Consider the following 11676-nt stretch of genomic DNA (forward strand, 5'->3'; position numbering starts at 1 on the left):
TCTGGATTCGCAAATCTGAACCCAGGGTTTCTTTCTGTGGAAGGCGTTACTCACAAAGGATTCTGAGGAGACCTAGGAATACCAGGCAGGGTGCTGTATCTGGGCTGCTCAAATGGGCTGTGAAACTCCACAGCGACCTAGGGGTATTGTATTGAAGAAGCCTTCAGGAAAAGAAGCAGAGATGCTTCCTGACTCCGAAGAAGTAAGATGGGGGCTGAGAATGTGGCTTAGGAGTAGAGTGCTCGTCTAGCATGCATGAAGCCCTGGTACCACAAACACAGAAAAATCCAGAAGTGATGCTGTGGCTTAAGTGGTAGAATGCTAGCCTTGAGCAAAAGAAGCTCAGGGACAGTGCCCAGGCCCTGGGTTCATCAAGCCTAAGGACAAAACAAAGCAAAAAAGAAGAAGGACCCCAGGCCTCCACTGTCACTGTTTTGATTAAGAGTCTGATAGGAGGTAGGTACTGGTAGCCCAGACCTGTAAATCCTAGCTACAGGAGGTTGAGATCTGAGGACCAAAGTTTAAAGCCAGCCTGGTCAGGAAAGTCTATGACACTCTTCTCTTTTGTCGGTCCTGGGGCTTGAACTCTGGGCCTGGGTACTGTTTGAGCTTTTGCTCAAGGTAAGTGCTCTACCACTTGAGCCATAGCGCCATGTCTACTTTTTTGAGTAGTTTATTGGAGATAATGTTGTAAGGTATCTAGGCTCCCTCCACCCAACAAGAGTTACCAGGATGCATATAAGAAGTTACTTAGGGGCCGGGAGTTTGGCCTAGTGGTTAAAGTGTTTGCCTAGCATGCATGAAGACCCGGGTTCGATTCCTCAGTACCACATACATAGAAAAAAGCCGGAAGTGGTGCTGAGGCTCAAGTGGTAGAGCTCTAGCCTTGAGAAAGTCCAAGGACAGTGCTCAGGCCCTGAGCTCAAGCCCAGGACTGGCAAAAAAAAAAAAAAAAAAGAAGTTACTTAGACTTAGTCTCCTCATTTCAATCAAATTCTCATGGAGTTTCCTGCCAGAGCTGACTTCGAACCACAATCCTCAGATCTCAGACTCTCGTTAGGAGCTAGGATTACAGGCATGTGCCACGGGCAACCAGCCTCACACTTCTTTTCTGTTGTCGTTGTGAAACAAAATGTTGTTAACAGATTTGGCTTTATTTTATTTGGTTAGCATTCTTGCCACTTTGAGCCACAGATCCCCTTCTGGTTTTCTGGTGGTTAATTGTAGTTAAGTATCTCTTAAACCATTCGGGCTGGGCTGGCTTTGAACCACAATCCTCAGATCTCAACCTCCTGAGAAGCTAGCTCCATGAGACTCTGATCTCCAATTAAACACCAGAAAGCCAGAAGTGGAAAAAAAAAAAAAACCTCAGGAACAGCACACCCAGGCCCCAATTTCAAGCCCTAGGATGGGCACCAAAAAAAAAAAAAAAAAAAAGCCTCAAAGTGTGCAAGTCTTGAGTTCAAGCCTCAGGACCAGCTGTCCGTGAAGAAGTTAACTATGACTCAAATATACAGGCCCTAACTACACCTGGGTGTCTTGTTTACTATATCCTACACAATATTTACCCTATCTTGAGCATCCCCTTCCAGGGGTCATGTATACGCCCATGAGCACAGGACAATGTTTATGTCTGGAGAACCCCAGTATTTACCCACATTCCACCCACACAGAGCCTCGAAGGAGTGCGTTCTTCTTCCCCTCAGATGGAGCATTTGCTTAGCAACACGGGAACCATGTTTAGGCCATGCTAATGGCTTTGTTTCCCTGCTGTATACCCATGTTATTCTTTGGGTCTGTGCTGTACTTAACCATGCGGTACTACGGCCCATGTGGCCAGACTGCAGGGAAGACACTCAAGATGCTGAAAGCAGTAAGTATCTGCCTGCCTTTGGGGTACACTATTAATTCTCATAGTGACCTCGTATGTGGCTCCAGTCTGGTGCAGTATTGAGCCCACACTGATGTAGTGTTCATTCCCATAGGGGTGCTGCTGTCAGTATTTCCGGTTCCCTAATACAGCGTACCTCCTCCTGCTCTGGACACCTTCCGCCTCTCCTGCTACTTTGTCCTGGTACTTGACCAGAAAGAAGCATGTGGGGAGACAGGTAGGGAAGGGAGTGTGTGGCCAGCCCAGAGGGGTGTGTCCTGGGCTGGCTAGAGATGGGGAGGATGGGACAGGAGAATAGGAGAGTGGACTTCCTCTCTTATGTAAGATACTGACAACCCCTTCTAGCCAACGTTGTCTTGGTTTACTGGGTTAATGAAGTCATTGACCCTAGAGCAGCTGGGTGCTGGTGGCTTATGCTTGTAATCCTAGCTCCTCAGGAGGCTGAGATCTGAGGAGCACAGCACCATTTGAGGCCATCCCAGGCCAGAAAGTCCAGGAGCCTCTTTTTTTCCAGTTCTGGGGCTTGAACTCAGGGCCTGAGCACTGTCCTTGGGCTTTCCCAGGGCTGTTACTCTACCACTTGAGCCACAGTACCACTTCTGACGTTTTTTTCTATGTATGTGGTACAGAAGAATTGAACCCAGGTCTTAGTGCATGCTAGGCAAGCACTCTACCACTAGGCCAAACTCCTGAACCCCCAAGAGCCTCTTATATCCAATTAATCACTAAAAAGAAAAAAATCTAGAAGTAGAGCTGTGGCTCAAGTGGTAGAGTGACAGCCTTGAGTTAAAGAACAAAAACAAAAACAACAACAAACAAACAAACAAAAACTCAGGGATAGTGTCCAGGTCCTGAAACTAAGCCCCAGTACTGAAACAAATAAAATAAAACTAGTAGGAAGCTGAAATCAGGGTGAAAAGCTGGGGCTGGGAATGTGGCCTAGAGTATCTGCCGAGCATGCATGAAGCCCTGGGTTTGATTCCTCAGTACCACATACACAGAAAAAGGCAGAAAGGGCTCTGTGGCTTAAGTGGTAGAATGCTAGCCTTGAGCAAAAGAAGCTCAGGGACAGTGCCCAGGCCCTGAGTTTAAGCCCCACAACAACAAGTCTTATGGACTTTCCCACCTGGGTTCGAACCATGATCCTCAGATCTCAGCCTCCTGAGTGGCTAGGAGTAGTGTTTTTGAGCTTTGCTCCATGTCTAATGGCTGTTTCCGAGTCTACCTTCTCTCCTAGTATAGTATCCAGGAGATAACCCAAGAGGCCTGCTAGACACAGGACCCAGCATCCTGAGACTTGACTCTGCCCCTGGAAGTTCAGGTCTTTGGGGTTTGAGACCACCTTTCTCTCCTGTACTCAAGACAAAGATTTGGGCTAGGACCTGGCAGATCCTGCTTATCTCATCATAAATATTTATCAGGCTCCAGAGGCCGAAGCCTGCAGCTGGCTGGAAGGAGGGGCGGGGGGGGGGTGTCACAAGGGGAGGCAGATGCTGCAGAAGGATCTCAAAGCCCTTCTTTAATGAGGGTGCTGGGAGAGGAGAGTGCCACCTGGGTTTGGGATCCTGGGGGACAGAGAGGACAGATGGATAGCGGGACAGTCAGGGAGTCATGGGGGACTTGGATATAATCCAGTAATCAGACCCCCTCCGTGTACCCTAAGAATGTGGGGAGGGAGGGTCTGGGTGACTATTTTCCCCTGGGGCACCCTTGAGAACTGCGTTCCCCATATACAGATGGCTCCCACTCTTATCCCCCAGTATTGTGGTGTGTGTGTGTGTGTGTGTGTGTGTGTGTGTGTGTGTGTGTACCAGGGCTTGAACTCAGAGTCTGAATGTGTGTCCCTGAGCTTTTCCCACTCTTGGCTAGCTTTCTACCACTTGAGCCACTACTGTTTGTTTATTTGTTTGTTTTGCTGGTTAATTGTAGAGAAGAGTCTCTGAGCCAGGTGGCCAGTGGCTCAGGTCTGTTATCCCAGAAGGCTGAGCTCTGAGGATCCCAGTTCTAAGCCAGCCCAGGCAGAAAAGCCCCAGTGAGACTCTTATCTCCAATTAACCACTCAAAAAAAACCCTGAAAGTGGCCGGGAGTTTGGCCTAGTGGTAGAGCACTTGCCTAGCATGCATGAAAACCCAGGTTCGATTCCTCGGTATCACATACATAGAAAAAAGCCTGAAGTGCTGCTGAGGCTCAAGTGGTAGAGCTCTAGCCTTGAGAAAGTCCAAGGACAGTGCTCAGGCCCTGAGCCCAAGTCCAGGACTGGCAAAAAAAAACAAAAACAAAAAACCCTGAAAGTGGCACTGTATCTCAAACTGGTAGAGGGCTAGCCTTGAATAAAAGATCTCAAGGACAGTGCCCAGGTCTCAAGTTCAAGCTTCTCAACTATCAAAACAAAGTCTCCCAGTTGTCTAACTGCTCCCACCCCTCTTGCTGCACCCTCGTTGGCTTCAAACCATGATCCTCAGACCTCAGCCTTCTGAGTCGGTACGATTGCAGGTGGGGGCCACCAGCTCCAGCTCTCCTTTCCTTAATACGTTCCACTCAGTCCCCAAATTGCACTGCTTAAGTTCTTCTCCTGCTTCACATCTTATCCCCCTAAGGGGACACGCGTGCCTGAAGAGCTGTGTACCCTGAAAACCCCCCTGTCCCTGAAAACCTCCCCTTTTCTCACCATGTCTCCTACCCATACCCCACCCCAACAACTGCTTTATGCCCAGCTTCCATTCTCCTTGAGCCTGGCTCCCCATTTCCCACAAGTATATTCACCCCCCCCACAGGCTACTTTCTCTCCCTGCCCCCTTTCCTATCCTCCAGCCCTCTAACCTATGCCCCCACTTCCCAATAAAAGCCCCCTTTCACCCGCAGGGGCGTTGTAAACCCCTGGGAGAGCTATGCAGAATGGCCATCTTGCAGGGCCGTGGGGAGGCCCCCCCCACTTCCACCCAATTCTCCCTTGTGCCACTCTGCACCTCGCTGCTGCCTCCTCATTGGCATGCTGGTGGGACCCACAGGTGGAATCAAAGCTCTTCACACCGAGCACATATGCACGGCAGGGGATCCTTTGTCTCCTGTCAGGAGAAGGAGCTAGAAGGGGCAGAGATGGCATTTTTTTTGGGGGGGGGGCAGGCAGGAAAGCTACATCCTTATCCACAGGCAAGCACAGCTGTGGATAAAGGGGACAGCCTGAGCTAATGAACACCCCCAAGTAGATAATGAGGGAGCCAGCCGTGGGGGGGGGATGGCCTCAGGCTCAGCCTAGGGGGGAGGGTTGCCTTCCGAAGCCCAGAGTCCTCATTAGTGGAAGCCTGAGGGGACAGGCGGCAAAGTGGGTCACTCCCCTCCCCCCCAGCCGCTTGACAGGTGTGGGTGGGATGGAATATGTGCAACCTATTGTCCCCCAGGAAAATCAGTCCCCTTGAGCCCCAGTGCCTCCGCCTCCTTTCCCAGAGCCTCTGTCTCCCCCCCAAGCCTCTCCCCCAGCCCATCTCCAATGCCCAAACTCTCTGCCCCCAACCCCCCAGCTGTCCTCTAACCCCTAGCCTCCCTCCCCTCCCTGAGCCTCACAGAATTGGGGCCTGCTCTTGGGGATACCCCTTTTGTGGACCCCTCCCTTTCCTGCATCCCTCCCCTCTCCTAGCTCCTCCCTCTCTCGGCATTCCCCCACCCCCAGGTGCGCCCCCTCCCCCACCTCTGTCAGCCAGCCTCCCCAAGGCATCCTCTAGACTGAGCCACACCTGGGAGAAATTGAAATCTTAGACTCCTTCCCCTACCCTGGCCAATGAAGCAGACATCCCTATCCCAGCCACCATAGGCAGTAAAACTCAGCTCCTCTGGGGCCAGGCTGAGGGCTGTGCCAGAATAAGCATCCAGATTTGGGGAGAGAGCCAAGAAGGGCACATGTAGGCTCCAGGCCAGGGCTTTTCTACCCACTTATTCCTGAAGCCAACTGGCCCAGGGTATCCAGGCTGGGGCCCAAACTCCCTCTTTTCAGAGTCACACCCAATGATGGGCTTGGCAGATCAATTTCAGAGGCTATGTCTTCTCCCAGATGAAGATAGAGCCAAGCTAGAGGTGGGTGGACAAGACAACCAGCTACCTCTCTCCCTTTCTCCCAGTTCCCTGCCCAGTTTGGGGCTAGATTCTTCTTTGATCAAAGACTTGCTATGTTCCCCTCTTCTGTCCAGGATACCGTCTCAGGCTCCAAGAAACCTCTACACCTGCCCAGATGGCCCCAGGACAGAGTAAACCAAGGATGGTAGTAGGATATAATTCTGGGTATGGTGGAGTAATTGTCCTAAGGTCCACCTCAGATTTAGTCCTTAAGTCTTGACTAGTCTGGATCTGGCTACACAAGGGTTAATTCCTGTCTCACACACCCCCAACACACACACACACACACACACACACACACACACACACACGTGCAGTCAAATTCCAGGAACGTTTTCCATTAAGGACGCTTGGAGCAGATTTCATTTACATTAATAAGAACCAGAAAAATCTGCAGGGGGGTGTGTGGTAGTGGCTCGGCGGCTCGGGTGTGTGGTTACTGCTTACAGTTTTGCATTTGAGTCTAGTAGAAAGCTGCAGCAAGAGGCATAGAAGGAGGCTTCAGAAGGGGTTTTTCGTTTTAGAGAAGTCACAACAGTGCTGAGGTGCTAGGGGAGAGAGAAGAGTCCATGTATTCCCAGGAAATTCCGATTGGAGGGAGGAGGAGAGAGACCCCCCCATCCAAAAAAACTAATCTGAAGATTCTGTGAGGGAGTGGCAGAGACCCCCCTAAAAATTCCAAGTGTGAGAAGGGGATGGCAGAGCCCAGCTGTGAGCTCAATGGGGCACAGACCCATCCATACCACTAGGGTTGAGAGTTTGCCCCCTCTTGTTGAGGAGCTCATTGAACTTGATGCATTGAGGCCCAACTTGAGCCTCAGTTTACCAATTTGTTGCTATTCCCTTAGCTCCCAGGGTTGTTTTGGTTGTTGTTTTCCAGTCCAGGGTCTTGAATTGAGGGCCTGGGCACTGTCCTTGAGCTTTCTCAAGGCTAGCATTTTACCACTTGAGCCACAGCACCACTTCCAGCTTTTTCTGTGTATGTGGTGCTGAGGAATCAAATCCAGCACATCATGCATGCTAGGAAAGCACTCTACCACTAGGCCACACTCCTGGCCCCAGGTCAGGGATTTTTCTTTTTGATGACTATTCCTGCCATGTATTACCTGCCTATGTGCAGTGGCCAGGGCAGAGGTATATGTGAGCAAACATGCCTTGGAGGGGCTTGTGTTAGGGCCTGCAGACACTTGCATGTAGGGGCCTTGCACACTTCAAGGATGCTGGAGAAACAGGCCTGCTGCGTGCTGTAGCTGGATGCCTATCTGGGCCAGTACATGCATATGTATACACTGCCTGCTTGTGAGCGCAAAAGAATGGCCCCTCAATCTAGCCAAGGAAGCGGAAAAGGAACAAGATACTCCTCAGTGTTTGAGTTCAGCAATGTCTTGTTCCAGGGCCTGTGGGCTGGGTGGATAGATTGTTGTGATTGGCTATGGAAGTCTCACAGGTTTTCCTGTCTGAGCTAGCTTTGAACCCTGATCCTCAGATCTCAGACTCCTAAGTAGCTATGATTACAGGCATGGACCACCACTATCTACCCGCTTCTAGTCTTCTCCCCCCACGAACCCCTACTTGCTGCCAATAGCCTCCTTCCCAGAAGCAGTCAGATTATTTTTTTTAACTCATAGCTCAGACATTTTTATCACAGCAGCCTTGGGGGTAGAGAGGAACTGACTGCCAGCCTTCCCCCCTCCTTATCTTTCTTTCTCAGCCTCCCCGCACCCCCCCCCCCCCCCCCGCCAGAGCAGCTTCTGCAGACCTCTCTGGCTTCTCTTCCCAGCATCCTCTAGGCTTTTCTCTTTGTCTTTTTTTTTTTTTTTTTTTAAATCTGTCTTTCCTAGTCTGTGTTCTGTTTCCCCTGGGCATTGGTGTGTATGTGTGTGTGGCAGGGGGTGGGAGGTAATATCCCAAGGTTGTTTTGCATGTGTAAGTGTAGGAACCTGAGCTGTGGAGGGATCATTCCTACAGGAAGGACTCGTCTCCACTGAACCTTGAAACCTCAGGAAGCACTCACATTGGAGTCTAGACTCAGCATTAGTCAGTAGCTCAATACAGTCACCTCCAGCAACTGCCTTTGTGCCTCAGGTTCCCCTTTAAAGTGGATCAAAGTGGATCGGTGGGTATCCCCTGCTTTCATGGGGGATCCCTGAGCAAGCCTGCTTCTGATTCTCCATGGACAATGGAGCCTCAGCTGTGTGTTTCAGATATGGGATCTGTCAGAAGTATTTCTCCAAGAGTCAATAATTACGCAGATGGATAAGGGAGTATGAGAGGCAGAAATGCATTTTATCGACTGCAGTAATTGTTTACCTGGGTTAGAAAGGATGGCTAAGAGACAGACAGGAATAGTTAATATGCACTGGACCAGTGTGGTCCTTGCCTCACAGCTGGATACAATAGGCACAACAACTTCTAGCTAGTTGGGATCTTTGGTGGGAGGAGATGGGTGGTGGGGAGGGCGACTGCCAAGGAATTGCCTGGCCAGATAGATGGTGGAGTGGCGCCACCTGGTGGTCACTAGTAGCACAATAATCTCTAAGGGTTCTGTCTCCTGGGCAAACAGCCTCCCACTCCACCCCACCACCACATCTCATCTGTCCTTGAGGGCATTTGTCACACCGGAATCAGGGTGGCTGGACTCTGGGGCGCCCTTGAGACCCCCCAGCCAGACAGTGCATGCCTGGGAAGCTTAGCTCAGGCCTGGCTACTCATCTGGGCTTTGAAACTTGTTTGATGCATGGCCATGACAGCTGCTCCTGGATGGCCCTCAAAGCCCTTCATATTGCAGCAGCTGTCCCAGCCAAGGGCAGTCTGGACTTCAGAACCCTGGAGACTCCCTCTGGGTCAGCAAAAGCCCCTTCCAAATGTGGTATTTAGGTTTTCCCCCCATTGGGAAGTTTGAACTGCTCTCAGCACCCCCGCCTCAGGTATGATTAGGAAAAGCAGCCCTAGGGGCAAGGGTAGAAAAGCACACTCATCCCTTGGCTGGGATTGAAGCTAAACCTGACAGGTCAGTGGGAAGACCCCTGTGCCTTTGAGCTTCAGGTGTAGGTCTAGTTAGCATCAGCAGAAACTCCCCCTCCTCCCGCCACGTGGTTCTACATGAGACCCAAGCCTCAGGTCTCTTGGGATACAGCCTGTAACTCAGGAACCGGAGCCATCAATTCAGATGCAGAGTTGAGGGCTGCAGACACCTGGCTAAGTAGGTTGAAGACAGATGTGGCGGGAAGAACAAGCTGAAAGGTGGAGAAGGAATCATGTTCCTGGGCGCCCTCAACTTTCTAAGGTTATATCCGCACTGACAGCAGATGCTGTGATTCCAGGCAGTCTGCATGGAAGTAACCTTGAACAACTTTGGAGAAAGGCATGAAGGAGCACAGGAGTCATTCAAGTACTCTTCCTGGTGTGGAGAAGTTAATACAAGACGGCTGAAAGCCTTTGATGCACAGTGTACTGGTAATTAAGTTTCCCAGAGCCCATGGTGGTTGAACTCACCTAAGGAACCATCCATGCAGCCTCTCAGAAGCAACTAATTAGACTGCTTAAGACTGCTGCTTAGGTGCTAGAAACACAAGCATCTCCCCTGAGGTATCTGGAGGTGAGGCCCATCTGTCTCCAGGGACACTAATCCTGGTAAGGTACTTGCCCAGAAGGTCCATTTCCTGCTTGAGCTTCAGAAACTGGAGGTTTTTGAAGCTGTATTTACTTTGAGACAAATCCATCATTTGCCTAGCAAAACTATCATTGTTTTCAACTTCTCTTAATGACTGATCTGTCCTGTCAGAAGTTCCTATTTTCTATTCCAATGGTATAAGGGCCAGGTCTGCTTTATAATACATAAAATTCGGCCATTTACGAAAGCCACAGAGCAAGTTTTAAGATGACCTTCCTTGACCATATGCCGATCTGTGGAGTTCCATCAGTTTGTTCACATGGCTAGTGAGAGCAGCCTTCATGTGATCGGACCTCCAGAAATCTCTGAGCCCCAGGCACATGTCCTATTTCTAGCTAAGCATGTAGCCAAAATGACTTCTCTGCCCTCGTGCTGTAGACAGAGTGGGATGCCAACATCCAGAAGAAAATGTTTCTAAGCATCTCCTTAGCAACTGAGAAACAGGAAGAAAATTCAATCTAGGCTTCTTCATCCCATTGTTGGTGGGCCAGGTAACATTTGAATTACAGTCAAAAGCTTGGAGGTTATTTTTCATTGTGCCAGTATTGGGGCTTGAACTCATGGTCTAGACACTATCTTCTAGCTTTTTCCTTTAAGGATGGTACTGTATCACTTGAGCCACACCTCCATTTCTGGCTTTTTTTTTTGCTGGCTAGTTGGAAATAGGCTCAGAGACTTTCCAGCCTGAGTTGGCTTCCAACTATATGATTCTCCAATTTCAGCCTCTTGAACAGTTCCTACAAAGGGATGTCTTCTGGTTATGTGTAATCTGTGAAAACTGGAGAAGTGCTCACACACACACTTTGTCTTCACAAAGTGAACATGGATAGGCTCACCCCATTATGGTTGAGTTTCCATGAATTCATTACTTTGGGGGAGGTGGATAGGGAGGAGAGCACTAGGGTTTGAATGCAGAATCTCATATTAGGCTCTGCTAGCACCTGGTGATTTTTTTTTTTTTTTTTTGTGGTACTGGGTATTGAACCTGCTAGGTACTTTGCCACTAAGCTATACCCTGGCCTGTTATTTCCCATTTTTGATAGGTTCTCACAATATCAATCCAGGTAGACATAAAAACGAGACCATTTCAAAAATCCCAAACTAGAAAATACAAGTGTGGCTTAAACAATGTAACACCAGTCTTAAGAATAAGCTAAGCAAAAGTACCAGGGTTGATTTCAAGCCACAGTACTGGCACAAAAAAAACCCCAAAACCATGATTAAAAATAAAAAAAATTTTTTCCAGCTGAAGTGGTGCTGGAGCTCCTGTGTTCACAGCCATGCTGCTTAAAAGGCCAGATGCAGTCTGTGCAAGTCTTTGATTGCAAGACAGACACACACACTGAAAACACAGAAACCATCTCTGGACAGCCTCTTTAAGGTGAACAGGCATTGGCTAGAGATGATCAAGTAGCACACAATGTTAATACCAGTTACAGAAGCTCATTCTTGTGCCAGCCCTGGTGCTTGAAATCACTGACTGGGTATTGTCTGTGAACTTCTTGAGGTTCTAGCACTTTGGTGGCTCATTGGAGATAAATCTCATAGACTTTCCCGCCCAGCCTCTCTTCAAACTGCAATTGTCAGATCTCAGCCTTCTTAGTAGCCAGGATTATACAGCTACATAAGGATCATATAGGATCACACGGCTCATACTAGCACTCAGCCTGTTCTGCTTTTGTGCAGACACCTGGATTCATGTGGAAGGGTAGTGGTTGTGTGGCCTAGAATTACACTATCTTGTCAATCACCCCCAAAGCCTTGGTGGTCTATTACTAGAATCATAAGATCCTTCCTCTACCACGAGGGACTCCTGGATCTGGGGTTCCTCACTGCATAAAGTCTGTACTCTATTTTCACTTTCAATGAACTTGGTTTTTTATGAGGAAAAAGAAATCAGAGATCACCTTTGTAATAAACATTGTAAGTTTTTTTTCTTTTCTTTTTTTTTTTAGTTAAAAATAAGTAGCCGGGCGTGTTGGCTCACGCCTGTAATCCTAGCTA

This window comes from Megascapheus bottae, chromosome 32 (genome assembly GCF_031878675.1).
Source record: "Megascapheus bottae isolate mThoBot1 chromosome 32, mThoBot2.hap1, whole genome shotgun sequence".
In the NCBI taxonomy this organism is placed as follows: domain Eukaryota; kingdom Metazoa; phylum Chordata; class Mammalia; order Rodentia; family Geomyidae; genus Megascapheus; species Megascapheus bottae.